The sequence below is a fragment of the Eleutherodactylus coqui genome, chromosome 3 (genome assembly GCF_035609145.1).
Source record: "Eleutherodactylus coqui strain aEleCoq1 chromosome 3, aEleCoq1.hap1, whole genome shotgun sequence".
In the NCBI taxonomy this organism is placed as follows: domain Eukaryota; kingdom Metazoa; phylum Chordata; class Amphibia; order Anura; family Eleutherodactylidae; genus Eleutherodactylus; species Eleutherodactylus coqui.
The window spans coordinates 233,915,898-233,943,848 of NC_089839.1; positions in this window are offsets into that span (position 1 = coordinate 233,915,898).

Consider the following 27,951-nt stretch of genomic DNA (forward strand, 5'->3'; position numbering starts at 1 on the left):
GATTAAAACTGTTGGAGGCTAAATGGATTTACAGATTGGATTCCTTGACCCCGAATGGGTTAAACGTGGAATACAATCCATTATTACATCTTAATTAATGGGCATTATGGTATACTTTGGTGCTCTTTGGCTCATACTTGCATTATTTTTAATCACAGTATTTCACTAATTCTGTTTTGTATTTGTTTTTTTTCAGATCACATTGGGTGTTGCAGTCTGCCTACTCCGTGCGTTATAAAAGATCAATTGATAAAATTAATAAAATAAATAATTGAGCATTTGGAATATTCGTGTGGTGTCATGCTTATTGGATTGGTTATACATCTGTCCTTTAGCTGTTTGAAGTGATCTAGAGTCGGTAGTTATATGTGGAGATTGGGAAGGATATGGTTTATTAACCCTGGATGATATTCCTAGTTTTTGGAATAAAGGTGATGCAAATAGTACATATTATTCCTTTCCAGATGATTTGGCTATAAACCCAGTGTGTATTGCAGCATTTTGAATGGATGCTGTGTTAATTTTTGTAAATGGACCTGAATAGCCGTATTTGCATGCGGGGAGTTGGTTGCATAATTTGTTTATGCTCCACTTGTGATGCGCGCTCAGTGTAGTGGATCTATGTCACTAATGAGTTGGATGCATGTGGCAGTGCCCATAAATAGGCTCTAGCAGTAGCTTTGTATATATATATTGAGTCTGATGTGTAATCTGATGGGGTTCCACTAGCGATGCGCGCTTATTATTATTGATCTACACTACAAACAAATTGGATGCGCATGCGCATGCGCACACAGCACGGTACCGTTAACATGTGTGGGTCATCGGTAACATACTGGTTATATGCATTTGATGATAACAGCGTGCTTCACGCTATATGTATTTCGCTCTAAACAGCTGATTGTGGCACTGTGATGAGGAATCCCGCGGTAGTCTCGCGAGATCTTCAGCGAGAGGGCTCTAACAGCTGATTGTGACGTCTCAGTGGGGAACTCCATAGTGATCTCGCGAGATCCCTAGCGAGAATGCTGACGTTGGAGGGCTGCGACTGGACCGGCAACGGAGGACTTGGCGCTCTGCATGACACCTACACTCTCCTCGTGATTATATATTCTGCACCAGGGGTAGGAGATGTATATACCCAATGACATTGTATTGTTTTTAAATGTATTGTGTAACGGGATTTGTGATTGGTGAAGGTGGAGCTATGGGGGGTATTTAATGTGGGCATGTACATGTATGTATTAGGACTTGATAAAGACTCTCAGCAGAGAGTTGAAACGTTGTTACTTTGGGGCAATAAAGATTTTTACTTCGTTTAAAATCCCTGGAGTGCTGCTCTTAAAATATTCATGGACAATGTGACCAAGAAAAAGCCATAAGATACACTGTGTACTTTCAACTGATAGATTCTATGTTGGATAATGGAGAATAATACATAATTTTAGTTGGCAAACTTGACAATTGTCAATATAAATGTTCCAAATACAGCACAAATCCACGTTTTAAAAAAAGTGAAGAAGAGAATAAGGAAACTCCAAAAAGACAACCTAGTGATTGATGCCAACTTCAATAAGAATCTGGAAATTGATAATAATGCCAACAGTCCCCGCAGACTAACAAATCTGAACTAGAGTTGAGCGAACGTATTCTGCCAAGCTTGATGCTCGTTCGAGTATTAGCATACTCGATGGTGCTCGTTACTGAAACAAGCATCACGCCATGTTCGACTCCACCCCAGTTTTTGGCTCCTCCCCGTTGTGACGTGCCTCTTTTGGCCCCTCCCCGCCGCAACGCAGCGCGCGCGTGAATGGCAAATTTTTGGCAGGCAGGGGGGAGAGAGAGAGAAAGCTCATCTCTAATCTGAACGTAGCCCCCATGCACACAAAGGGAAGAACTCTACAGCACCTTTAGGAATTCAAATGCAAACTCCAGAGAGTTTACTTTCTATTCCACAAGACATAAAACTTTCTCAAGAATAGATATGTTCCTGGTGGATTTCCTTCTGCTCCCTATGACTCAGAGGGCATCCATAGGAACAACCTCCTGGTCAGACCATGCACCCATTTCAATGTCCCTGAGACCTACCACGCATTTTCCCTCTACAAAGATCTGGCATAACAATATGTTTTAATGAAAATTCCCTATTACCAGGAGAAAATTAGAGACTCCTTACAAGAAGGATGCATAGAAGGCATTCGATAGAATCATTACTTGATTCCATCTGCCAAGGTGCTCAGTAATGGAATACTATCAAGCCCATTTGTGATTACCAATGGCACATGACAGAGATGCCGTTTGTTCCCCTTACTGTTTATACCGACTTTCAATGTAATAATCAAAGCAGACAGCGTCACTCACCAATACCCTAGCTGTGGGTGGAGTGAAAGATGCAGGCTTGAAAGCGGGACTGGACCCACGTCCCTCCAAAGTCCACTTAGATCAATAGCAAAAGCAGCATCAAATGTGTAATGAAGAACTCCAAGTTAGCCAGATTTTTTTAAAAGTGGGTGATTAGAATGGCTGCGATTGCTCTCGCGAGCTTTTGAGGTCCCGCGTATGCCTAGAAGAGCAATACCGATGTGGTGTGAGCATAGTGGGGTTTTTACACCCACGCATGCTCTGTACAATTTACATGAGTTTTGGGTGAGGAAAGATGGCCGCAGCTAATCTCGCGGACACCCGAGATCTCGCGCCTGCGCAATCTCTAGTTATACAACCTAGCATTCAATGGTGGCTGCAGTTGCAGCGCAGAGTGTCACAGGTGCCACGAGTTTTTTCTTCGGATTGCCATTTATGTGCCAGCCTATGGCAAGCCTGAGAAATGTATCTTTACAGGTGTAATAGAGATTTTATGTAATTATGATATGTTGATTGGTTGTAGGTCTCTATTTAAACATGAGTTAAGATGGTGTATGTTATACCAGCTTGAGAAAGACCCCAAAGGGTGGGTCGAAACGTTGCTGTCTTTGACCATGGAATAACTTTTCTACTTTTGAAAAAATCTGGCTAGCTTGGAATTCTTCATCACACCTTTGATGCTGCTTTTTCTATTGATCTAAGTGGACTGTTTATACTGACAATGGAGCCTTTTGCAGAGGTGGTCAGGATGAACATAAATATACAGGGTATCCCAATTGCCTTCCGACAACATAAGATAGATCTCTTTGCAGATGATGTGGTTCTTACACTATTTTATCCTCTCAACTCTCTATGATAAGTAACAAGACTGATAGACTCATTTTTCCACATATCTTACTACAAAGTCAACCCTACGAAGTCCCAAATATTGGCCCAGATTGGTAGAGAATTCCCCTTTTCGTGGAAAAAGTTGGAGATCTCTTACTTAGACATTAAACTTCTACTACCTTGGGAAGACTTGTCGGATATTAATCTGTCCTTGTTACACAGGGATCTACAGGAAGAATTGGACTTCTTCAATTTAGCAGAACCCTCATTGCTGGGGAGAATAGTACTTTACAAAATGATGATCATACAAAAGATCCTTTACATTCTATGCTCTCTCACAATTCCCCACTCAATGCGAAATCTAAAAGCTTTACAAAAACAAATGCTGACCTTTATTTGGAGTGACAAAATACCTAGGTTGGCACTGCCAATACTGTGCTACCCAAGAAATACAGTAGGGTTGGGTCACCAAATATCCCAGCCTATCGCCTGGCAAATGTAATCAAACAACTGAGACCTTGCTGTTTTTCCGATGGAAGGCATAAGCTGGCCCTCAATAGAAAGAAACCTGATGGGGGGACATTTCATTGGTACCTGCTATTGGCAGCAAGCACTGGCCTCTCCTCTCTCCCTTTTCAGTTGCCTAAACTTGTGGGCATCTGTGGATGCTTTGAAAAAATTAATACAAATCTCTAGTTTGCATCATCCTAGGAAAAATGTCTGCCTACCACTTGCAGTTCTGGAGTACTTCATGGAGGGCCTATCGGTGGGGACTTGGAGGGAGAGAGGAATTTAATTGATCTTAGACCTATTCTTAGCTGGTAAACTAAAATCTCTTGAAAATTTAGGAAGAGAATACGGGCTGTCTGCAAGTGATTTTTTTGAATCACATATTTTTTGTCACTTATGAAATCTCCCTAACAATATTTTTATATCTGTTCCTGTTCAGCGCCCCTTCTTTCAATCTTAGCCTAAAATTTCTATAACATTTTCAACTCAGGGAGGGAATCAGGAAAAGCAGAATTTAAAAAGCGAATTTACTAAATTGGGGGAAGGTATTGAAAAGAACATACCCATCCTAAAAATAGTCACAAGCATTTACATGGGCCAACAAGACCATGCTTCCCGCTAGCCTACTTAAAGTCCATCATAAAGTGATAACAAGATGGTACTACTTCCCTGATAGATTGACTACTCTGTTTCCGGGCACTCCAGGCATCTGTTGGAGAGCCTGCGAACACAGGAGCATTCTGCTTCATGTGTTCTGGAGCTGCAGATGCTTACGACTCTTTTAGAATTCGGTGTTTCAATCAATGAAAAAGATTACTATTATATGGATTACCCACAACCACCAGGTAGCTATTCTTCTACTGGAAATAGAGGATATCAGGGCTTAATATAGGAAACTAGTTGCCCATATCTTCCTCTCTGTAAAACTTTCCATAGCAAGAAGTTGGAAACGTAGACCTTCCATCCCATCCAGGAGACGCGCAGAAACAAAATGAAAATAAATGGTACCTTTATATGTTGTGATTACTATAAACATCTCTTTTCAAAAAATATTAAAATTAAAATATGGCAACAAAATACATATTTATACAAATTTATAAAATATGAGCCTTGTGTGGCGCAGAGTGCTAATGGAGCAGAAATGCAGTCCTAAGCTCTCACTCACAAGCTGAAGGTTGCAAGTTTAATCTCTGTATAGTTCAAGGAGCTGACTCAAGGTTGACTCAGCCGTCCATCCTTATTTAAATATATAGATATAAAACTTTCCAGTTAGCACATCACTTTTAGCAAACCACAAATGTTGTAAAAGCAAGCCCCCGTATCCCCAAAAATGTCATATTTTCCCATTCCCCCCCCAGTTAGAAATTTTTTAATGTCTTTCAATACATTATAATTAGAGATGAGCAAGCATACTCGCTAAGGCAAACTACTCGAGCGAGTAGTGCCTTTTGCGAGTACCTGCCCGCTCATCTCTAAAGATTCGGGTGCCGGCGGGGAGCGGCGGGGGAGAGCGGGAAGGAACGGGGGGAGATCTCTCTCTCACTCTCTCCCCCCCACTGCCCCCTGCTCACTCACGCAACTCACTGCTCTCTCCTGCCGGCACCCAAATCTTTAGAGACGAGCGGGCAGGTACTCGCATAAGGCACTACTCGCTCAGGTAGTTTCCTTAGCGAGTATCCTTGCTCATCTCTAATTATAATTTTTTGAAAGTGGGAATAAAACCATGAACAAAATACTGAAAAGTGGTGGGTCTTTAAAAGGTTAATTTAAACATTAAGGGGTTTTCTGAGTTCATTTATTTTAAAATCCTACTTCTCATACCAACCCCCCCCCCCCCCCCAGAAAAAAAACAAACCATGTAATCACCTCTCCCAGGTCATCACAGCTCCAGGATAACATCCTCCAGATTCCCCTAGGATGCTGTATTTATCAGCTGCTGTCCACCAATTACAGACCTGTAAACAGGCTCACTTCACCATGATGACTCAATCCTGACATGGAGCCGTAGTGCTGGAGCTGCAGAGAGTCAGGAGATGTGAGTAAACAATCTTGTATTATAGCATTTGTCATAGCGAGCAGGAATAAAAAAAAATAACTTGAATGCTTTGCTTCCCATTTTTCAGTGAACTGCTTTTGGTTAATTTCATCCATCTACACTATTTTAGTAATCATTTATTGTTCACCACAAGATATATAGTATGCCACAGATGTCAGGTAAATTGTAAAGCTGCCCTGATCACCAGCAACCACCGGCTACATAACTACATATTATATAACAATACTAAAAATGCTATTGCAGTAATAACATAGATTGCCATATGGACTATTTATAATAACAAATCATTTGTTCTAAAAGCCAAGGCACAGTTTACAAGGTTTTCCCTCTGAATATGTAAACGCCCATTCACTTTAGCAGAAGTTAAACATGACTAAGTCTTTGTGATAAATGTACATTTTCCAAGGTGCACAGTCACAACAACTATTAATTTCATTGCTTTTGTTATGCTGGCAACCCATCTATTGTGTGTATAAATAGCTACCAGACCTGAGCCCTGTGTTCCTACTTACTGCTATGTTCCTACTTTAATTTTAAGTAAAGAAAAAAGTTGCAATTCCATGTCTTTATTTGGTGTCTACTGTTGATTTCAGAGACTGGAAATTTTGAGCAGCTCCAAGTAACTCGCATTTTAGCATTAAAATAGTTAGCTAACAATGATCTACTTATGAGTCTAAATTTAGTACCCACTAATTTAATTGCTCCTTATGAGCCAAAAGGTCATACTTTTATTGCAGAAGCTATAATAGAAAAATAACTGGATACAGTTAGTCTTCGCAGATGTCATACAAATAGCAAGAAATGTAAAAAAATACAAAGATAGGCCCCACTCACACTTCATTATTTAATTCTGTTTTTTTTTACGCTTTTTCAAGCCACTGAACACTAAAATATAATGGAAACATTTATATGTTTTTATATGTCTCTTTTTTAAAACTTTGTCATTATGGCCATCTCCCAAAATTCTTTCTTCTTTTCTCTCTTATCCCATCCTTTCTTTCCTGCTTTGCTTTCCTAACTTCACCCTATTTTTTTTCTTTTCTAAGGGCGCCCACCCACTGGCGTTTTTTTTTCCCTGCGAAATCTGCAGCATTTTTTTTCTCCTGGGGTCTATGGGACTTGTAATGTTAAAATCGCGATCACGCAAAATCGCAATTTACCGCGAATCGCGGTAAATTGCGATTTTGCGCGATCGCGATTTTAACATTACAAGTCCCATAGACCCCTGCAGAAAAAAAATGCTGCGAATTTCGCAGGGAAAAAAAGCCAGTGGGTGGGCGCCCTAAGTCTTTCTTTGTTTACAGTGTCTGTTATGCTGTTGCTTTTGACATTGTCTTCTATTGACTCTGATAGGGGCTGATGATTACCAGCTCTAATTTTCTGCCCTTGGTGACTGCATGAAAAAGGCTCAGTGTTGAGCTGAAACATCGCCACTGTACTTTCTACTTGAGGCCTCGTTCACATGAATGTGGTTTTCATGCAGAATAGGCGCGTTAAAAAAATTGTATCTATTAGAACTAATGGTTTCCTATAGAAGCATTCAGATGAAGGAATTTTAGACATGCAAAAAGTCACACCTTCCAAAGATAGGACATGCATGGCTACAATGCCTGCATCTAAGGTCCATGCTACGTGAAAAGATAGGACCTGACCTATCTTTGGTGCATGCTTCACAGGAGTTTCCATTGACTCCTAAGGGAGCAGGAGTCTACGGAAACTTTTGTCTGTGCAGGAAAAGAAAATTACAAGTAATTTTAGGAGGATTTCTGTCGACCGAGGGAATTCATAACTGCAGCAGCGCTGCTACACTCAGAAGCACATTTTAAATGTCCAGCTGTAAACTCCTGTTAGTTCCCGCGGGGATGAAGAGAAACCCCGAGGGTTCCCTTTATCGCTGTAGGGATGGACAGGAATTTATGGTGAGACATTAAAAATGTACTTCTGGGCATCACATTTTAAAATTCTCTGTAAGCAGCTTGAAATTCCTCCAGCCCTGCTGCTGGGCAATTCCCCATCAGCAGGGGGCAGTAGGGGACTCCCTCCACCTCTTTCCAGCAGTGGGTTCCCCATGGGATTTCCTTATAGTGTGGGGAGAGAGGGGGCAGGGATAAAGTGATCTGCCATCTAGCCCTGCCCCCTCTCCTTGCTATGGGGAATCCCTGTGACAAGCCCTATAGCCCCACCCCATCTCTCTAGCCCAGCCCAGTCTCTCTGCCACAGAATAAATCTCAGTAAATAAATACGGCCCCACAACCATATATTTCCAGTAGCACTGAAGCAGCTCACTCTGCACAAGGTTCTCTGCTCTATAATAACTACTGCGTTACCACCTTGCCTGAGAATAATACTTTCCTTTTATACCTGGCCCATAAGCCAATCAATGGGCAGCTTACTCCCTTATTCAGCAATCCCAGTAGCAAAGCTAGAATTAAAAAACAAACAGTCTTTTGACCTCTGAAAGTTTTAGCAAGAACATATGAAATCCAGCAATAATACACACACATGTATATATATGCACACATGAATACGCATGGATATTTAACGCCTTACACTAATGTTTATCATTTTTGCAATCTATGCATTTTACATATTGTAGTGTTGTTCCTAACTGTTTCTGTCAGTGCCATAGACTAAAGACTTATAGATTAGACACATAACAACAAAAATTAAAGTGAACCTGTGTCAGGTGATTTTGGCTGCTCTATCTGAGAGCAGAATATGAGCTCTGTAATATATTGGCTTATGTGATTCGGAGTATGAATTCAGAGCAAAAAGCTGAGTAAATTCTGACAGGATTCCCAGGAGAGACAATCATAGTCCTAACTACTTCACCAATGCCTAGTGATTGACAGCTTTCCCAGTCTTTTTGTGTGCCAAAGAAGATGGTCAATCAGCCTGTGTGGAGGGTGAATTCATAAATCTTAATGTCTCTCCTAGCAGTAGTGATGAGCGATGAGTGATATAATCAGTTGGTGTTGGTATCAAGCCAATATCATGAAAATCAACGTGAATCTTAATGGTCGATTCTGACTTCCATTGAAGTCAGTTGGAGTAAACAAATTGCACTTCAGAAGGTCCACAATGCAGCTAAAGCACTCTAAATTGCATGGGAATACAGCCACACATCTGGGGAACACTGTGCTCCTCTAACAAGTTGGTTTAAACACTGCACAGTTGTGTAGGGATCAATTGTAGAGCACAAGTGGCACTGAAAACAAAAAAAGGCCCACATTAGCTGTCCTAGGTCAAAATTGCATCAAGGAAGACATTATGTATAATGCTTGTTTTAAAAGCAATATCATACATTTTACAAGTAGAAATTCTGACAGATGAAGACAACACTCAAGCATGGGCCTGCTCCATGGAACAGCTGTAGAGCTGCTAAAAATGTTGTCATGCAAGACAGCAGGTATAGTACTTCATTTATAAGCCATGTCATATATTTAACAAGGACAAATTCCGCCAGGTGAACACAACACTCAAGTATTGGCATCCACCTCCTTCTCCTCCTCCAAGTAAAAGCAGTAGAGTTACCAAACATTTAGCCAAGGGAGACAGCAGGTGTGCTGCTTGTTTTAAAAGCAATGTCCTAAAGTTTGCAGAGGATAAATTCTATCAGGTGATCAGAACAGCCAAACACAGGCCTGTCCTAGCAAAAGCTGCAGAGCTACAGCAATTTCCTTTGCTTTAGAAAATTTTTATTTTTGGAGGAGAAGTAGGAAGTAACATGGCGGAAGCAAGAGAAGGAGAGCAGCAGCAGTTTTTCTACCACCAGCAACAGCACCTTGATGGTAGTGTGTGCTCCTCATTCAAATGGGAGGTTGTAGCTCCATATTTCCATATTGACATATTTTTTCATTTGGAGGAAGTAGGAGGAGGAAAGTAGCAGCAGCACCACTACCAGCAACAGCACCTTGAGGGCACAGTGTGGTCCTTGATATAAATCTATACTCAACCATAAGTAAGTAAAAACTGCTAGTGTGCTAACTAATTAGTGGAATCTGCCATGGGGGTGCAGAAGTCAGGTGGAATCTATGTCTGGTTCATTTTTTAAATGTCTGATGATTCACATTGTCTGTGGACAGGAGGATGTGTCTGTCAGTTTTCACACCCCCAGCTGTGCTGAACACACTTTCTGATAGCAGACTGGTAGCAGGGGAGGCAGGCACCTCTAAAGCATGTTGTGCAAGCTCCAACACCATGTCAGAGTGCATCCACGCGGGAGCTGACATACTCTTGGACCATCTTGGATTAGTGCTGCCTATGACTGTGAGTTGTACCTTGTGCTTTTGCTGCAGGCTGCAATCGGCTGAAAAAAAAACTATGTCGCACTTCTGCTACACTTTCCCCGACACTGGTGGTCATGCTGCTGCAGCAGCTTCCTACTTGCGCGTCGTGTGCCATAGAGCTGCGATCTATTGCAGATGCATCTTCCCGGCCATAGGGAAATGCTGTGTTCAAGCTGCTTAACAGTCTGTCCTGATACTGCTGCATTTTGAAGTTCCTCTCCACTGTCAGAATGAGATTTGTCTCATCAAGAAGAGTGGCCACCGAGTAATGATCTGAAGTGCAACAGTCCTTCAGAAAGCACTGCAGCATAAAAGAAGTCATATGCCTCAAGGTGCCTGAAGGTGATGACCCACAGTCCTTGGGGTCGGGCCTAGGAGTATCCTCTGACTGCTCTCAGCATCTCCATAGAATAGTTGGGATTAGCCCCCTCCCCTGCCTCTGGACCTATATTATCCTGCAACTCCTCCTCTTCCTCCTTTATATTTGTCCCATGGGTGGGGAAAGAGTCCTCTTTTCTTGCCCAAAGCTACCTTCCATACTGTGCTGAGTAACGGAAGACTGGCTTGAGAGTTGGTAGATTGGTTTCTCTTCCTCCTCTTCCTGTGACAACAACACACCATTGTCCCTAAGGCCCTGTAATGTCTGCTCTAGTAGACAGACAAAAGGGATGGTCATACTGATCAGTGTGTAATCACAACTAACCTTTTTGGTCACTTCCCAAAAAGCAGGCTAAAATGGCACATGTCTTTGATCTGCAGCCACTCCAAAGGTGCCAAGTGATCAACCTTCATGCCATGCCTGCTAACGGCATACTCCATCTGGTATTCTATTATCACTCTCTACTGCTGGCTTAGCCTCTGCAACATATGCAACATGGAATTCCACCATTTAGGAACATCACAGATGAGGCAGTTGGGTGGTAGCTTGAACTGCCGCTGCACCTCTGCTAGGCAAGAGGCATCTGTGCTTACACTTTCAATGTTCACACTCAGTTTCCTGGCCTTTTCGAGCAGTGGATGTAAACCTTTGGTAATTTTTTAGGAAGTGCTGCACTACCAGGTTCGTCACATGGGCCAGGCAAGGTACATGTATAAGATTGCCAAGGTGAAGGGCTGCCATCTGGTTGGTCCCATTGTGACACATGACCATGCCTAGCTTCAGATTGTGTGAGGTCAGCCTGGCCTGCAGAGCTGTAAACAGCATTTTGACTGTTCCCGTAGAAATATGAGTTTTAGGAGAGCATATTGACTTTTATCATGTGCAGCACTGTATGGAGGTTGGGTTTGTCATATATGGATATCTGTGCCAATAATTAGGGTGTTGAAAGATGATACAAAGGGGTAGAGGAGTAGAAGGATGAATGCAACGAAATGTGGACCACCACTTTTGGCTTCATGGCCCACCTGCAGGATATTGATAAAGTGTGCTGTTAAGGATATGTAATAACCCCAGCCATGCTTGCTGGACTACGTGTCCTTAGTCCTGTGCACCCTGCTACTGACAGTGTTCTTCAATGGCATCATTCGCACCCTGCCACTGATATCATTCTTCAATACCAGGGACATGTTATCACTCACAAGGTGGTGCAGAGCTGGGATGGCTTAAGGCTGCTTTCACACAGGCTACAAAATTGCTTGCTTTTTGTAGCAATGCAACAGCGCTACAAATCGCATGAATCTGAAGCCCATGGTTTCTAATGGGTTCCTTCTAGAGATGAGCGAACGTACTCATCCTAGCTTGATACTCGTTCGAGTATTATCGTGTTCGAGATGCTCGTTACTCATGACGAGTACCATGCGATGTTCGAGTTACTTTCACTTTCATCTCTGAGACGTTAGCGCGCTTTACTGGCCAATAGAAAGACAGGGAAGGCATTACAACTTCCCCCTGCGACGTTCAAGCCCTATACCACCCCCCTGCAGTGAGTGGCTGGCGGGATCAGGTGTCACCCGAGTATAAAAATCGGCCCCTCCCGCGGCTCGCCACAGATTTATTCTGACATAGAGGAGGGAAAGTGCTGTTGGTGCCGGAGCTGCTACTATAGGGAGAGTGTTAGGAGTATTTTAGGCTTCAAGAACCCCAACGGTCCTTCTTAGGGCCACATCTAACCGTGTGCAGTAGTGTGGAGGCTGCTTTTTGCAGTGTTGCACTTTTTTTTTTTTTTTTGTATATCGGCCGTGCAGAGCATTGCGCCCTGCAGTAATTATACATAGTCCAGGGCCAGTAGTGGTGAGGCAGGGACAGAAGACATATATTTATTGAATATAGGCAGTGGGCCTTTCCAAAAACAATTGGGAAAAAAATCTATTTGGGCTGCCTGTGACTGTCCTCAGTGTACTGGGTCTGTGCTGGGTGTAGTTGTCCTCCTAATTCATACGCAGCCAGCTAAGTGTTACAGCAGGCTTGCGCAAAATTCTTTCCTGGCTCTGCTGTGCGTTCGGTAAGCGAAGTCAGCCTCCAACCACAGGCCAATAAGCGGCACATTTAATTACAGCGTTCTGTTTCTGCACTACTGGTAATACACCATGCTGAGGGGTAGGGGTAGGCCAAGAGGACGTGGACGCGGAGGCCCAAGTCAGGGTGTGGGCACAGGCCGAGCCAGTGCGGTGGCAAGGGGTAGAGGCAGGGCCAGACCGAATAATCCACCAACTGTTTCCCAAAGTGCCCCCTCGCGCCATGCCACCCTGAAGAGGTCAAGGTGCTCTACGGTGTGGCAGTTTTTCACAAAGACGCCTGATGACTGACGAACAGTGGTGTGCAACCTTTGTCGCGCCAAGATCAGCTGGGGAGCCACCACCACCAGCATGCGCAGGCATATGATGGCCAAGCACCCCACAAGGTGGGACGAAGGCCGTTCACCGCCTCCGGTTTGCACCACTGCCTCTCCCCCTGTGCCCCAACCTGCCACTGAGATCCAACCCCCCTCTGAGGACACAGGCACTACCGTCTCCTGGCCTGCACCCACACCCTCACCTCCGCTGTCCTCGGCCCCATCCAGCAATTTCTCTCAGTGCAGCGTCCAGACGTCGCTAGCGCCGCTGTGTGAGCGCAAGCGCAAGTACGCCGCCACGCACCCGCACGCTCAAGCGTTAAACGTGCACATTGCCAAACTGATCAGCCTGGAGATGCTGCCGTATAGGCTTGTGGAAACGGAGGCTTTCAAAAGCATGATGGCGGCGGCGGCCCCGCGCTACTCGGTTCCCAGTTGCCACTACTTTTCCCGATGTGCCGTCCCAGCCCTGCACGACCACGTCTCCCGCAACATTGTACGCACCCTCACCAACGCGGTTACTGCCAAGGTCCACTTAACAACGGACACGTGGACAAGCACAGGCGGGCAGGGCCACTATATCTCCCTGACGGCACATTGGGTGAATTTAGTGGAGGCTGGGACCGAGTCAGAGTCTGGGAGCGCTCACGTCCTACCCACCCCCAGAATTGCGGGCCCCAGCTCGGTGCTGGTATCTGCGGCGGTGTATGCTTCCTCCACTAAACCACCCTCCTCCTCCTCCTCCTCCAACGCAACCTCTGTCTCGCAATCAAGATGTGTCAGCAGCAGCAGCACGTCGCCAGCAGTCGGTGTCGCGCGGCGTGGCAGCACAGCGGTGGGCAAGCGTCAGCAGGCCGTGCTGAAACTACTCAGCTTAGGAGAGAAGAGGCACACGGCCCACGAACTGCTGCAGGGTCTGACAGAGCAGACCGACCGCTGGCTTGCGCCGCTGAGCCTCCAACCGGGCATGGTCGTGTGTGACAACGGCCGTAACCTGGTGGCGGCTCTGCAGCTCGGCAGCCTCACGCACGTGCCATGCCTGGCCCATGTCTTTAATTTGGTGGTTCAGCGCTTTCTGAAAAGCTACCCACACTTGTCATACCTGCTCGGAAAGGTGCGCCGGGTCAGCGCACATTTCCGCAACTCCAAGACGGACGCTGCCACCCTGCGGACCCTGCAACATCGGTTTAATCTGCCAGTGCACCGACTGCTGTGCGACGTGCCCACACGGTGGAACTCTACGCTCCACATGTTGGCCAGGCTCTATGAGCAGCGTAGAGCTATAGTGGAATACCAACTCCAACATGGGCGGCGTAGTGGGAGTCAGCCTCCTCAATTCTTTACAGAAGAGTGGGCCTGGTTGGCAGACATGTGACAGGTCCTTGGAAACGTTGAGGAGTCTACCCAGATGGTGAGCGGGGATGCTGCAATCATTAGCATCACCATTCCTCTGCTATGCCTCTTGAGAAGTTCCCTGCAAAGCATAAAGGCAGACGTTTTGCACTCGGAAACGGAGGCGTGGGAAGACAGTATGTCGCTGGATAGTCAGAGCACCCTCATGTCTATATCTCAGCGCGTTGAGGAGGAGGAGGAGGTGGAGGAGCATGAGGAGGAGGGGAAAGAGACAGCTTGGCCCACTGCTGAGGGTACACATGCTGCTTGCCTGTCATCCTTTCAGCGTGTATGGCCTGAGGAGGAGGAGGAGGAGGATCCTGAAAGTGATCTGCCTAGTGAGGACAGCCATGTGTTGCGTACAGGTACCCTGGCACACATGGCTGACTTCATATTAGGATGCCTTTCTCGTGACCCTTGCGTTACACGCATTCTGGCCACTACGGATTACTGGGTGTACACACTGCTCGACCCACGGTATAAGGAGAACCTTTCCACTCTCATTCCCGAAGAGGAAAGGGGTTCGAGAATGATGCTATACCATAGGGCACTTGTGGACAAACTGATGCTAAACTTCCCATCCGACAGCGCTAGTGGCAGAAGGCGCAGTTCCGAGGGCCAGGTAGCAGGGGAGGCGCAGAGATCAGGCAGCATGTACAGCGCAGGCAGGGGAACATTCTCCAAGGCCTTTGCAAGCTTCATGGCTCCCCAGGAAGACTGTCACCGCTCCCCAGTCAAGGCTGAGTTGGCGGGAGCACTGTAAAAGGATGGTGAGGGAGTACGTAGCCGATCGCACGACTGTCCTCGGTGACGCCTCTGCCCCCTACAACTACTGGGTGTTGAAGCTGGACACGTGGCCTAAACTCGCGCTGTATGCCCTGGAGGTGCTTGCTTGTCCTGCGGCTAGCGTCTTGTCAGAGAGGGTGTTTAGTGCGGCTGGGGGAATCATCACGGATAAGCGTTACCCGCCTGTCAACCGACAGTGCCGACAGGCTTACACTTATCAAGATGAACAAAGCCTGGATTTCCCCAGACTTCTCTTCTTCACCAGCGGACAGCAGCGATACCTAAGCAATACGTAGGCTGCACCCGCGGATGGAAGCATCGTTCTCTATCACCATCAAAAACGGGGACATTTTTGCTTCATCAATCTGTGTATAATATTCCTCCTCCTGCTCCTCCTCCTGAAATCTCACATAATCACGCCGAACGGGCAATTTTTCTTAGGTCCACAAGGCTCAGTCATATAATTTTTCTAAACAATTTTTATACGTTTCAATGCTCTTTAAACCGTTGAAACTTGCACCTGAACCAATTTTTATTTTAACTGGGCTGCCTCCAGGCCTAGTTACCAATTAAGCCACATTAACCAAAGCGATTAATGGGTTTCACCTGCCCTCTTGGTTGGGCATGGGCAATTTTTCTCAGGTACATTAGTACTGTTGGTACACCAATTTTTGGGGGCCCTCGCCTACAGTGTAATCCAATTAATTTTTTGCCCACCTGCATTACAGCTGACGTTACATCAGCTATGTTGGGCACTGCAATGGGATATATTTATGTACCGCCGGTGGGTTCCAGGGAGCCACCCATGCCGTGGGTCCACACGGAGTTGTAACTACATGTGTCCACTTCTAAAGAGCCCCAGTCTGACTGGGGCATGCAGTGTGGGCCGAAGCCCACTTGCATTAAACATGACATTACCTCAGCTGTGATGGGCAATGCAATGGGATATATTTATGTACCGCCAGTGGCTTCCTGGCACCCACCCATGCTGTCGGTCCACACGGAATTGTAACTACATGTGTCCACTTCTAAAGAACCCCAGTCTGACTGGGGCATGCAGTGTGGGCCGAAGCCCACCTGCATTTAATCGGACATTACCTCAGCTGTGATGGGCACTGCAATGGGATACAATAATGTACAGCCGGTGGGTTCCAGGGAGCCACCCATGCTGTGGGTGCACACGGAATTCCCATTGCGGAGTTGTACCTGCCTGTGACTATTCATAAAAAAACGCGGTCTGACTGGGGCATGCAGACACCTTGACAGAATGAATAGTGTGTGGCACATAGGTTCCCCATTGCTATGCCCACGTGTGTAGCTCCTGATGGCGGTGGCACAGGATTATATTTCTCATTGCTTCTGTACAGCATTGTGGGCTGTCGCCCCGCCCCTTTTAAAGAGGGTCGCTGCCTAGCCGTGCCAACCCTCTGCAGTGTGTGCCTGCGGTTCCTCTGGCAGACGCACTTATAAATAGACATGAGGGTGGTGTGGCATGAGTGCAGCTGAAGGCTGCGCAGGGACACTTTGGTGTGTGCTGTGGACACTGCGTCGTGCGGGGAGGGGGGGGGGGTGGGGGGGTTGGGCAGCATGTAACCCAGGAGAAGTGGCAGCGGAGTGTCATGCAGGCAGTGATTGTGCTTTGTTGGAGGTAGTGTGGTGCTTAGCTAAGGTATGCATTGCTAATGAGGGCTTTACAGAAGTAAAAGTTGTTGGGGGGGGGGCCCACTCTTGCCGCTATTGTGGCTTAATAGTGGGACCTGGGAACTTGAGATGCAGCCCAACAGGTAGCCCCTCGCCTGCCCTATCCGTTGCTGTGTCGTTCCCATCACTTTCTTGAATTGCCCCGATTTTCACAAATGGAAACCTTAGCGAACATCGGCGATATACAAAAATGCTCGAGTCGCCCATTGACTTCAATGGGGTTCGTTACTCGAAACGAACCCTCGAGCATCGCGATAATTTCGTCCCGAGTAACGAGCACCCAAGCATTTTGGTGCTCGCTCATCTCTAGTTCCTTCACATTAGTGATGTTTTGTCTGATGCTATGTTGCTAGAAATAAAAATCGCGGCATGCTGAACATTGCATCGATTTGTGGTGTTTTGTAGTTCATGTTTCCTTGTGGAGCCTTCCTTTGTGTTGAATTACATCGCACAAAATTGCGTTTTTTGTGTGGTACGATGCAACTTTGACAGTAAGAAGTCCTACTGTCGCCCCTAAAATAAGCCCTAAAAAACCCCCAAAACATTACCTAAATACATTACCTAACAGGTGCTGTCCACTCTGCCGCATTTCTCCTCCAGAAGCTCCGCCACACTTGTTGGCAATCTTCAGCCGCTGCGTCCTGGTTACGAGGTTCATAAACCCCACCTCCAGGAAGCGCTGGCTCTGATTGGTTCTCAAGCGCTTGGGTCAGCCAATCAATGCGGGGCACAACGAACTAATCCCAACAATCACACTTAAAGTCTGCCTTCGTTGGGCAGATGAACCATGTGTAAATTTTAAGTAGGAAGTTAAAGAAATGTTTCTTTTGTTTTGAGTGTGTTTAATGAGCAAATAACAGACTAGACTCTTTAAAATAATTATTCTTTATTGAAAAGTATCTAAAAACATACACACAAGGGCTAGACCAAATGCAATAGGGGTAAATACACCCCAAAACTCCGTATTTACTCCTATCCCATTTGGTCTAGCCAAGGGGAAAAACATTAAAACAATCACAGAAAATGGCCATATACTTACTGACTAAGAAGGGCAGAGAACTGCATCTCCTCAACATGCAGGCAGCAAACTACCAAATGGGGGAGCTAATTACACCTGTGAGGGACACCGATGAAACAGCCCCTCACACAGCCTCTTAAGATAGAGGGGGTAGCTGTTTGGTGTATACTCCGACACAGAGTGGATACAAAGTGTCAGACCTTCTGATACATGTAGTGCACAATGCAGACCAGCAACCTATTAATGACGCCATAAAAGTTCGACAGGTGGCCTGCACTTCAAACAGTGAACCCCATTGGTACTGCCACCCTGCATGTGAATAATAAAAAATGCAAGGCATTAGTTGGATTTTGGCCAAGATACATCAGCCCACTAACCGCGTCAAGGTTCCTTGGCAGGGTGGCAGTACCAATGTGGTTCACTTTTTGAGGTGCAGGGCAACCCGCTGAATTATTATGGCGTCATTAATAGGTTGCTGGTCTGCATGGTGAACTACATGTATCAGAAGGTCTGACACTTTGTATCCACTATGTGTGGGAGTATACGCCAAGCAGCCACCCCCCTCTATATCAGGAGGCAGTGTGAGTGGCTGTTTCATCTGTGTCCCTCACAGGTGTAATTACGTCCCTCATTTGGTAGTTTGCTGCCTGCATGTTGAGGAGATGCAGTTCTCTGCCCTCCTTATTCAGTAAGTATAAGGTCATTTTCTGTGATTGCAAAATGGAAACAGTGTTTAAATGCACCATCAATCCAAAGAAAAGAAAGGAAACAAGGCTCTATCCCCCCACTCACACACAAAAAAATCTGCTTATTACCACATCTCTATAGTACATATAAAAATATTGGCTCTATACTAACTAGATATCCAACGCTTTAGGATGAAAATAACAAATGAAAATAACAAACAAACCACCAGCCTTGATGGTGGATTGGTGGTGTTGGTAAGCCTCTTTTTTATATCTATTCTAAAGATGCAGTGATGAGCAGCTTTATTTTTGGGGGATAGAGCCTTGTTTCCTTTGTTTTGATTGGATTGGTGGTATATTTAAACACCATTTCCATTTTGAGAACAAATTTGAATATCCTGGTCAAGTATTACAGTATATATATATATTCCCTTAAGATAGGGGTGCGTGGAAAAAAAAGAATAAATAAAAAAAATAAAATATATTATTTTTTTTTCCCCCCTTTCAGCCTTAAAGGGGTTTTCCATGGAAAATGCTACTGATGACCTATCCTGGGGATAGGTGATCAATAATTGGTAAACTGGGGTTCGTCGCTCGGGAGCCCAACCGATCAGCTGAGGAGGTGCATGCTGTCAGCGCTGCAAATACAGAGAGGTCAGAGCGCAAGCAGCGAAAGTCTCTACGTCGATCTCTGTATAGTGTCCAGTGCCTGTAACTGCAGGCACAGCCTGCTTTGATTTCAATAGTATTTTTCATGGAAAACCCCTTTTTAAGGGATTTTTTAGACCATTCTATGTTTTGTATTCTCTGTCAATTAGCCCTGTTTTTAGTATTATGTAATGAATAACAATATTTTAGAATGTTTTCTGTGAAGGGCTTTTGAAAAAAATATACACAGTAAAAGTAAGTGAATATTTGTATTTAAGAAATTGTAGATCTTATTTAGCAGCTATTGCCTCCACCAAATGTTTCCTGTATCTTCAAATATGATTTGCACATTGTTGGCAAATATGTTTAGGTTCATCAATATTTCTGGGATTCCTTGCATGCACAGTTCTCTTCAGGTCATGCCACAACATCTCGATAAGGTTAAGGTCAGGACTCTGACTTGGCCATTTCAAAACATAAATCTTGCTTTTCATACATTCTTTAGTTGACTTACTGTTGTGTTTCGGGTTCTTGTTTTGTTGTATTGCCTATTGTCTCTTCAGCTTGAGGTAATGGACTGCTGCTCTTACTTTCTTTAAACTGTTGTGATAAAACGTAATATTCATTGCTCAAACAATGATCGCAAGTAGATTTGAGCGAGCATACTCGTCCGAGTTTGATGCTCGTTCGAGTATTAGGGTGCTCGAGATGCTCATTACTCGAGACGAGCACCACGCGGTACTCTTCTCGATTAAACGAGCACTGACCATTGAATTCAATAGAGCCGGCAATACAGCCGGCTCCATTGAAAGCAATGGGCTGCCGGCGAGCGCGGGATGAATTTTCGGGAAGGGCTTAAAAATATAAGCCCTTACCTGAAAATCATCCTAAAATGTGTAAAAATAAAAAAAAAATGTATACTCACCTTTCCGCTGCAGCCGGAGTTCAGCCGCGGCCGGCCGGCAGTTCTCCTGAACTGCTCAGAGTAGTATTCAGCATCCGGGGCTTTAAAATCTCTGCCTGCTGAATGAGCTGCCTCTGATTGGTCACAGCCTGACCAATCAGAGGCAGCTGTCACTCACACCCATTCATGAATGGGTCTGTGAGTGCTGCCTCTGACAGCTGAGCTGAGCCAATCAGTGGCAGCACTCACTCACCCATTCATGAATTCATGAATGGGTGTGAGTGAGAGCTGCCTCTGATTGGTCAGGCTGTGACCAATCAGAGGCAGCTCATTCAGCAGGCGGGGATTTTAAATCCCCGGCTGCTGAGTACTACAGAGAGCAGTTCAGGAGAACTGCCAGCTGGCCGCGGCTGAACTTCGTCTGCCGGGACCAGGTGAGTATATATATTTTTGTTTTTACACATTTCTGGATGAATTTCAGAGAAGGGCTTATATTTTTAAGCCCTTCCCGAAATTCATCCCGCGCTCGCCGGCAGCCCATTGCTTTCAATAGAGCCGGCTGTATTGCCGGCTCCATTGAATTCAATGGGCTAACATCATTCTTCTCTGCCACAGCTGTTACAGCTGTGGCAGAGGAGAACAATCTTTATGCTGACAGTGCGGGGGGGTCCTCACTCTTGCCACTATTGTGGCTTAAGGGTGCCCACCCACTAGCGTTTTTTTTTACTGCGAAATTCGCAGCGTTTTTTTTTCTGCAGGGGTCTTTGGGCTATGGGACACGCAAAGCTAAAATCGCGATCGCGCAAAATCGCGATATCGCAGTAAATCGCGATTTTGCGCGATCGCGATTTTTACATTACAAGTCCCATAGAACCCCTGCAGAAAAAAAAAACCTGCCAATAATTTCGCAGTGAAAAAAAACGCTAGTGGGTGGGCACCCTAATAGTGAGACCTCGGAGCCCAAAATGCAGCCCTGCATGTTGCTCCTCGCCTGCCCTATCCATTTCTGTGTTTTTTACATGACTTTGGTGATTTGCTAAGATTTTCACAAATGAAAACCTTAGCGGAGCACCAGTCATATACAAAAATGCTCGAGTCGCCCATTGACTACAATGGGGTTCGTTACTCGAAACGAACTCTCAAGCATCACTGAAAGTTCGACTTGAGTAACGAGCACCCGAGCATTTTGGTGCTCGCTCATCTCTAATCGCAAGGCATCCAGGCCTGAAGTCAGCAAAGCAGACCCCAAACCATCATGCTCCCTCCAATTATGCTTCACAGTTGGGATGAGGTTTCGGTGTTAGTGTGTAGAGTTTGTCACCCCCAGACATTGCATTGTGTATTTGCGGAAACGCTCTTCTAAATTTGTAGATAATTTAGCTAACCATGGACTGATGTATATTTAGGTCTTAAGCAATGTTTTTGTAGCCTTTGCACAACTTCATGTGTCTTTATAACATGTCTTCTGAAAGTTGTTAGCAACAAGGCATCATTCACACTAACCAATCTTTTTTTGACGATAACAGATTAGTCAGTAACCAGGCTTTTTATGACTCTATTTAACCCCTTAATGCTATATGATGTAAGGTTATGACATGGCAGTGTGGTACTTAAAGCACCATGATGTAAACTTACGTCATGTGGATGGCGCGGGATCAGAAGTAAAGCATTGGTACCATTTTGGAATTGCTTTTTATTGAATTTTTTTCTTGAAGACAGGGTGACCAAAAAAAGCGCATTTCTGGCATTCTTCATTTTTTTTTTCGGACGACATTCACCGTGGGGGGTAAATAATGCTTTACGCAGCAATACCAAGTATGTATTTTTGTTTTATGATTTAGATTCTTTAATTATAAATATGGCAAAAGGTTTTTTTTTTTCTTTTATTACTTTTTTTTTAAAATCATTAGTAAAACTTTATTGTTCTTATTTTTCCTTTTTTTTTTCTCAGTCCCCAGAGTGAACGACAACTTGCGATGGTTTGATTGCTCCTGCCATAGCATTACATCATACTGCAATCTGATAGGCAGTCTATAAAACCACCCCACAGGGATGGCTTGATTCTGCCATGACAGCCCTGAGGCCTTTCAGAAGGACTCTGGCTGCAATGACACCCGCATGGCTCCCTGCAAATGATGTTCACAGGATTTAAAGCGTTAAAAGCCCAGATGAGCCGCGCAAGAAACAGCCGAGTGGTTTACTGACTGGTTTCTCATTTAGTGTGTAATGGTGGCATGTTTTTCCCCTGCCCATATGCATAACCTTACATTTATGTTGTTAAACCTCATTTGCCACTTTTCTGCCCAAGCCCTCAACTTATCTGGATCCATTTGCAACTGCATTCTGTGCTGTTAATTACTTTACATAGTTTTGTATCATCAGCAAATATTGCTATTTTACTGTGCAATCATTCTACCAGGTGATTAATAAATATCTTATAAAGAATAGGGCCTAGTACTGACTCTTGTGGTACCCAACTAGTAATGGTGACCCAATCAGAGTATGTACCATTAATAACCCTCCTCTGATTTCTATTATTGAGCCAGTTACATACCCACTTACGCACATTTTCTCCTAACATTTATACCAACATTTTATGTGGCACAGTATCAAATGCTCTGGAAATCTCCAAAAGCACAAGATCCATTGACTCTCCCCAGTCCAGTCTAGCGCTTACCTTCCCTAGAAGCTGATCAGATTAGTTTGACAGGTGCGATCTTTCATAAACCCATGCTGATATGGAGCTATACAGCATATCATTGAGGTACTCCAGGATAGCATCTTTTAGAAACCCTTCAAACATTTTACACACAATACAAGTAAGACTTATCAACCTGTAGTTTCCCGATTCATTTTTTGATCTTTTTGAATATTAGCACTTTATTAGCTGTGCCCATATCCAGGGAAAGAGACCCTGTCACAATTGAGTCTTTAAATATAAGAAACAAGGATCTGTCTATCACATTACTTAATCCCTTAAAACCCATCAGGACCCGTCAATTTGTCTATTTTAATCTTTTTAAGGCGGATCTTCACTTCTTCCTAGACTTGACTGGTGACATTTAGTGGAGAATTTACATTATCACTCTGCATCTCATCTGACATTTCATTTTCATCTGTGAATACACTGGAGAAAAAAATATTCCTTGCCATTTTTAAAAAAATATTTTACATTTTTTTTATGCACACAAAAAACTTAAAAATAAAATTCATTTAAATCAAATCACTATTGTACACTAAGCCTAATCAGCCACACACCCCACACTCCATCCATACAGTGCAGCCTGGAAGTCATGCCTGCATCTCAAGTCTGTGCTCAATGTCTCTGCCCAGGGCGGGCTAGCCCTGCCGGCCACAGCCTGATGGCCATGCCTGCACCAACAGTCTGTGCCCAGTGTTTATTGTCCGGGACGTGTCTAGCTACAGTTAAGGTATAAATTCCCCTGGCTCCCCCCAAAAAAACCCACCGAACATATCTATAACCCCTGTAACAGGGTGAGAGGTGTGGTCTGAAATGGAAGATATATGTCACAGAAGTTGTTAGCTTCTGTGATATAGATCGGTCCAATATTACTCCAGGCCAGATCTTACACCTAAACAAGCAAGCAATGTAAAGAGACAGGTCGAAGTGAGGAGGAGCTGTGTGTGTGTCTGGGAGAACCAGACTTCAGTTGTAACGTGACTTCTGTTGTAAGTGGAGAGACGCTGTGGGCAAAGTGCTTCGTTCCAGCAGGACACTTGGGGAACTCCTGCCCTAGGACTGGGGTCTGGAGACACTATGACTTAAAGACCAGCGGCGCTTCTGGACAACTACAGGTCTGTGAAAACAAACTGACTTTCACTCAGCTGTGGACTTAATTGCTCCTCCTGTGGACTGCAGAGGGTTAAATTGAAAGGACTTTTGCAAACTTTATCATTTTTTCTGGAGACCCAGTCATTTCTGTTCTGCTAAAACCTATGTGAATAAACTAACAAAGAAGTAAAAGTGACCATTGGCATACTCATTAACCCCTGTGGCATTTCACCCCTAACACTATATACAAACCTGTAACACAACTTAACTCCTACAAGAATTATAAAAAATAACAACACACCATAATACCAGAAAGCCTAAGTTCAGTTATCTACAGTCATACTTTTTCATCTTTGCACTAAAACAAAAGGCTACCAGTGTCACACAGCCATTCACAGAAGATGGATATAATAATAAAAGAAACCTATCCCTAAACGTATCTGTCCCTAAAATTTCTCTACTCCTTCCCTAAAACTGACCCTCATAAAAACTATCTCTAACTCGATCTACCTCTGCCATAATGTAAAGACAGTGACATCACCAGTGTACACCACCACCCTCAGAGGGGCTTCTGGCCTCATTAGGCCATACCTGAGAAGAACAGACCATAGGTACTCATGGTTAACCCGATCAAATGCTTTGGCCTGATCCAGGGACAGCAAGTATGCTTCCCAGTGGCCAGCTCTACTCTGCTTCAATGCATCTCGGACACTGAGAACAGAACTAAAGGTGCTGCATCTGGAACCAAGCAATACTGGTCCCCCAAGAGGACCAAAGGCGCAAACATCACCAACTAATTAAACACTTTTGCCAGAACCTTTCTGTTCATATCAGGTGCTAGTTCTCAACAAAGCTTGGCAGAGTGCATGAGGAAAGACACTCATTGAATACCTCACTCAAGAGTGGACTCAACGTATTTTTGAAGGTCTTATAATGCTCAGATGTTAAGCCGTTTGAACCTGGTGACATTTTAAGCCAAAGCACATCAACCCCAAGTGTAACTTCCTCTTCCTTGATCTTTTTTATCAAAACATTAAGAGAGATGTTATCCCCTGGCTCAAGGACAGTTTCAGCCAAGAAAGCTGAATTCACATCCTAATTGAGATCCTTCTCTCTCAAAAGGTGCAACTATAAGGATCTGATAACTTCCAGAATCCCTGATCTGGATCTGTTCATGAATACTGTCAATTAATCATATGACAACTTTACAAATCACTCAAATTTTATAATTCCTGTAGGGTTCAGGCTAGTGGCACTTCCCTAAATCTCTCTCAAAAACTGAAGATGCATGCCTACTATACTGGCACCTTTTAAGCAAAAATTTCACTCTGGAGATATTCTTGTGGCTACCTCCAGTCAAGACGAGATGTTCAAGTTTTCTTCTCAGGCCCTGATACAGACAAGATCTGCTCAGGCTCCTGAGGCTAGGGAGCTGGCAGAAGAACTTTGCCACCCTGATCTTGAACATGTCCCACAATTCTGCATTCCTGCTAAAAAGATCCAGTAATGGTACCTGGCTCTGCAGAAAATCCTTAAAGGACCAGCTTATCTCTGCTTCCTACAGGAGGGACGACTTCAGCCTCTATAAGCCTCTGCCCATTCAGGGGGTCTCTGCAACATTCAGAGAAAGCAAAATCAAACATTGGTAGGTGAGTTCTACCTCAACAATGGAAATTGGTGAAGAGATGGCTTCTTTATTAAAAAAAATTGTCTGACCTTGATGTACATCTACCTTTATAATTAGTGAACCAAGCGAGCTTCAATAGCTATGCTATTAAGTGCAATGCTAATGTAAGCTAGCCCATCTAGGGAGCCCCTCATGGGTCCTCTTGACCATGTTAAAGTCCCCTCCAAAGATCACTTGACGGCTGGTAAAAAGTTACAGCTTGATCCTCATAAAAAAGATCCTTGTGGTTCCGATTGGTTTGGGCACTGTGGATGTTAACTAGCCGAAGCTCTTGTCCCTTCATGAGGACACCCAGAATCAGGCACCTCCCTATTTCTAACTCAATAACCCATTGGCATTTAACTGCTGCAGTAAAAAGGACTGCCACTCTGGCTTGGCCACAAGACACTAGTAGGATTGACCAAAACTCACTCTTTGACTTATGTACAGTTGCCAAATTTGGCAGCCTGTTTTCTTGCAAAATCAAAATATTGCCCTCAACACAGCTTGACTCCAGTATGGCAAGGTACTACTTGCACAGCAAAACCTCCCCAGCTGAGATCATCCTTCACCAGCTCATCATTCTCCCAAAAAGAACCCAAGGCCCTCCCGCTGAACAAAGCTGATTCTGAACTCAGATGTGCCGTAGGGATAGATTAGGACATAGATGTCATCCACCCTGAAACCCTTCCTCAGCAAAAGTGCCACCACCTTACCTTGCCCCTTGAGGGGCATGCATCATTGCCTCTTAACTGAACACAGGCCACATTCCAATGGCCAATGTCCTGCCCAGTTATCAGCTATTTTACTCTTAGAAGGAACCAAGTCCATGTCTCTATACTTAGAGACAAGTCCACAACTCTAGCACTTACATTCATTGAGCTCTCCCCTATCCTTAAAGCCTCCAGGAGGCGCTGTAGCAAAGGCCATTTCCAGAGCCCAAAGACAAGGAGGATGTTTCCTCCCTCCCTCTAGCAGTGACATTGGCATAACTTCTGCAGATGTTGTTGCTATTAGAGGAGCGATTAGATCCAGGCCCACCTCCAGACTATCTCTCAAGCCTGTTTCTGCTTGTACATCAGACAATTATTTAATTGGGCCATTAGAGGCACCTAAAGTTCTGGGACCCCCTTGTGTGGACAAGGGCAGCAGGGTTGCCAACAGTCCCATCCATCATGTCCTTCACATCTCTGCTATCACTCACTGGACCAGGACCTGTTTTAATTTTGTTTTTCACAACATTAACAATTCCAGGGGCCACAGTAGGCTGAACAGACTCCAGTTCCTTAGCAGTCTTTTCAACATTAATATTGGTGGCCTTAGTTCCACCCACTTCAGCTGCTTTGGGATCAGCAGTCCCCCAGCATCCATTTCTAGTAGCAACAGTACCTCCACTCTCAATTCCATGCACGGGATGTGTGAGAGAATCAACAGACTTGACCACCTCCCACTGCAGCCCCTCTGCATCTGCCAGGCATTTCAGGGACACAGGAGGGACAGCCAAGCTGCCATAGATGGGATCTAGTGCTGGATCCCCCCCCCCCCCCCCAATTGACCATGACCTGTCTTCCTGCTCTTTTTATACACCTCCTTAACTCCTCCATTCCCACTTCTTGCACAAGCAAGTTTTAGGCTGCATTAACCCTATCTTCCCCAGTCCCCTGCACCGGACCCACCACAGAGCTCGGGCCTAGGGGCATACTAGGGTCAGCACCCAGATCTGACTTTGCAGCCACACCAGAGTGCTTGGTAACATAAATGTACCTCTCCACCATGTAGGCTGCGTTTTTCTTCATTTTCCCTGCTGTTGTCCCTGCAGCTAATTAATCCCTGAAGCAGAGACCTTACATCCTCTCTGGGTACTCCTGCAGCCTGATTTGTTGCATGTTAAGGGCCCCCTCTCCACTGCTGCTGTTATCAGCCCCATCCTCCGCATCTGATGGCAATCCTGTTCAGATTAAATGCTGGTATCCGTAGTTCTACTGTGCAGTAAGGACCCATGCTCAATGGAGCGCATCACCTGTCAATCCTTAATACCTTTAGCCTATGCTAGCTTTTGCACCTACCAGAATTCTCTCTGATGCTACTAATGCTTTTAGATGCCATCTTGGAGAATCTTTCATTATTCAACAACTTTTCCCTGAATGGGACGCTTGTTTCCAATATTCTCTCTCTCTTCTTCATAATATTCAATATTCTCCTCACAGGCTTTCATATTTTGTAAGATAGCAGTTTTTGTTTTTTTTACCTTGGGAGGCTTCTTCCACTTCATCATTGACAGTACGGAGCTCCTCACAGCATTTTTTCAGCTGCCTCCTCGTACTCTCTCATGTTTACAGCAATCCTTCACAACAAATCTATCATGGACTTTCTCTCTTTGAAAGAACTCCAGTTTGCACATGTGTATGATTTTGCAGCACTAACCTCTTTCTTGGTCTGGTCGCATGTCCTCCAGGAGGAGTCAGGGTAACCAGACCTTTTCGATCCTGGGGTTCATTCCTACCTCCCCCTGACTGAGGCTTCGGGACTCCATAGCTTGTGG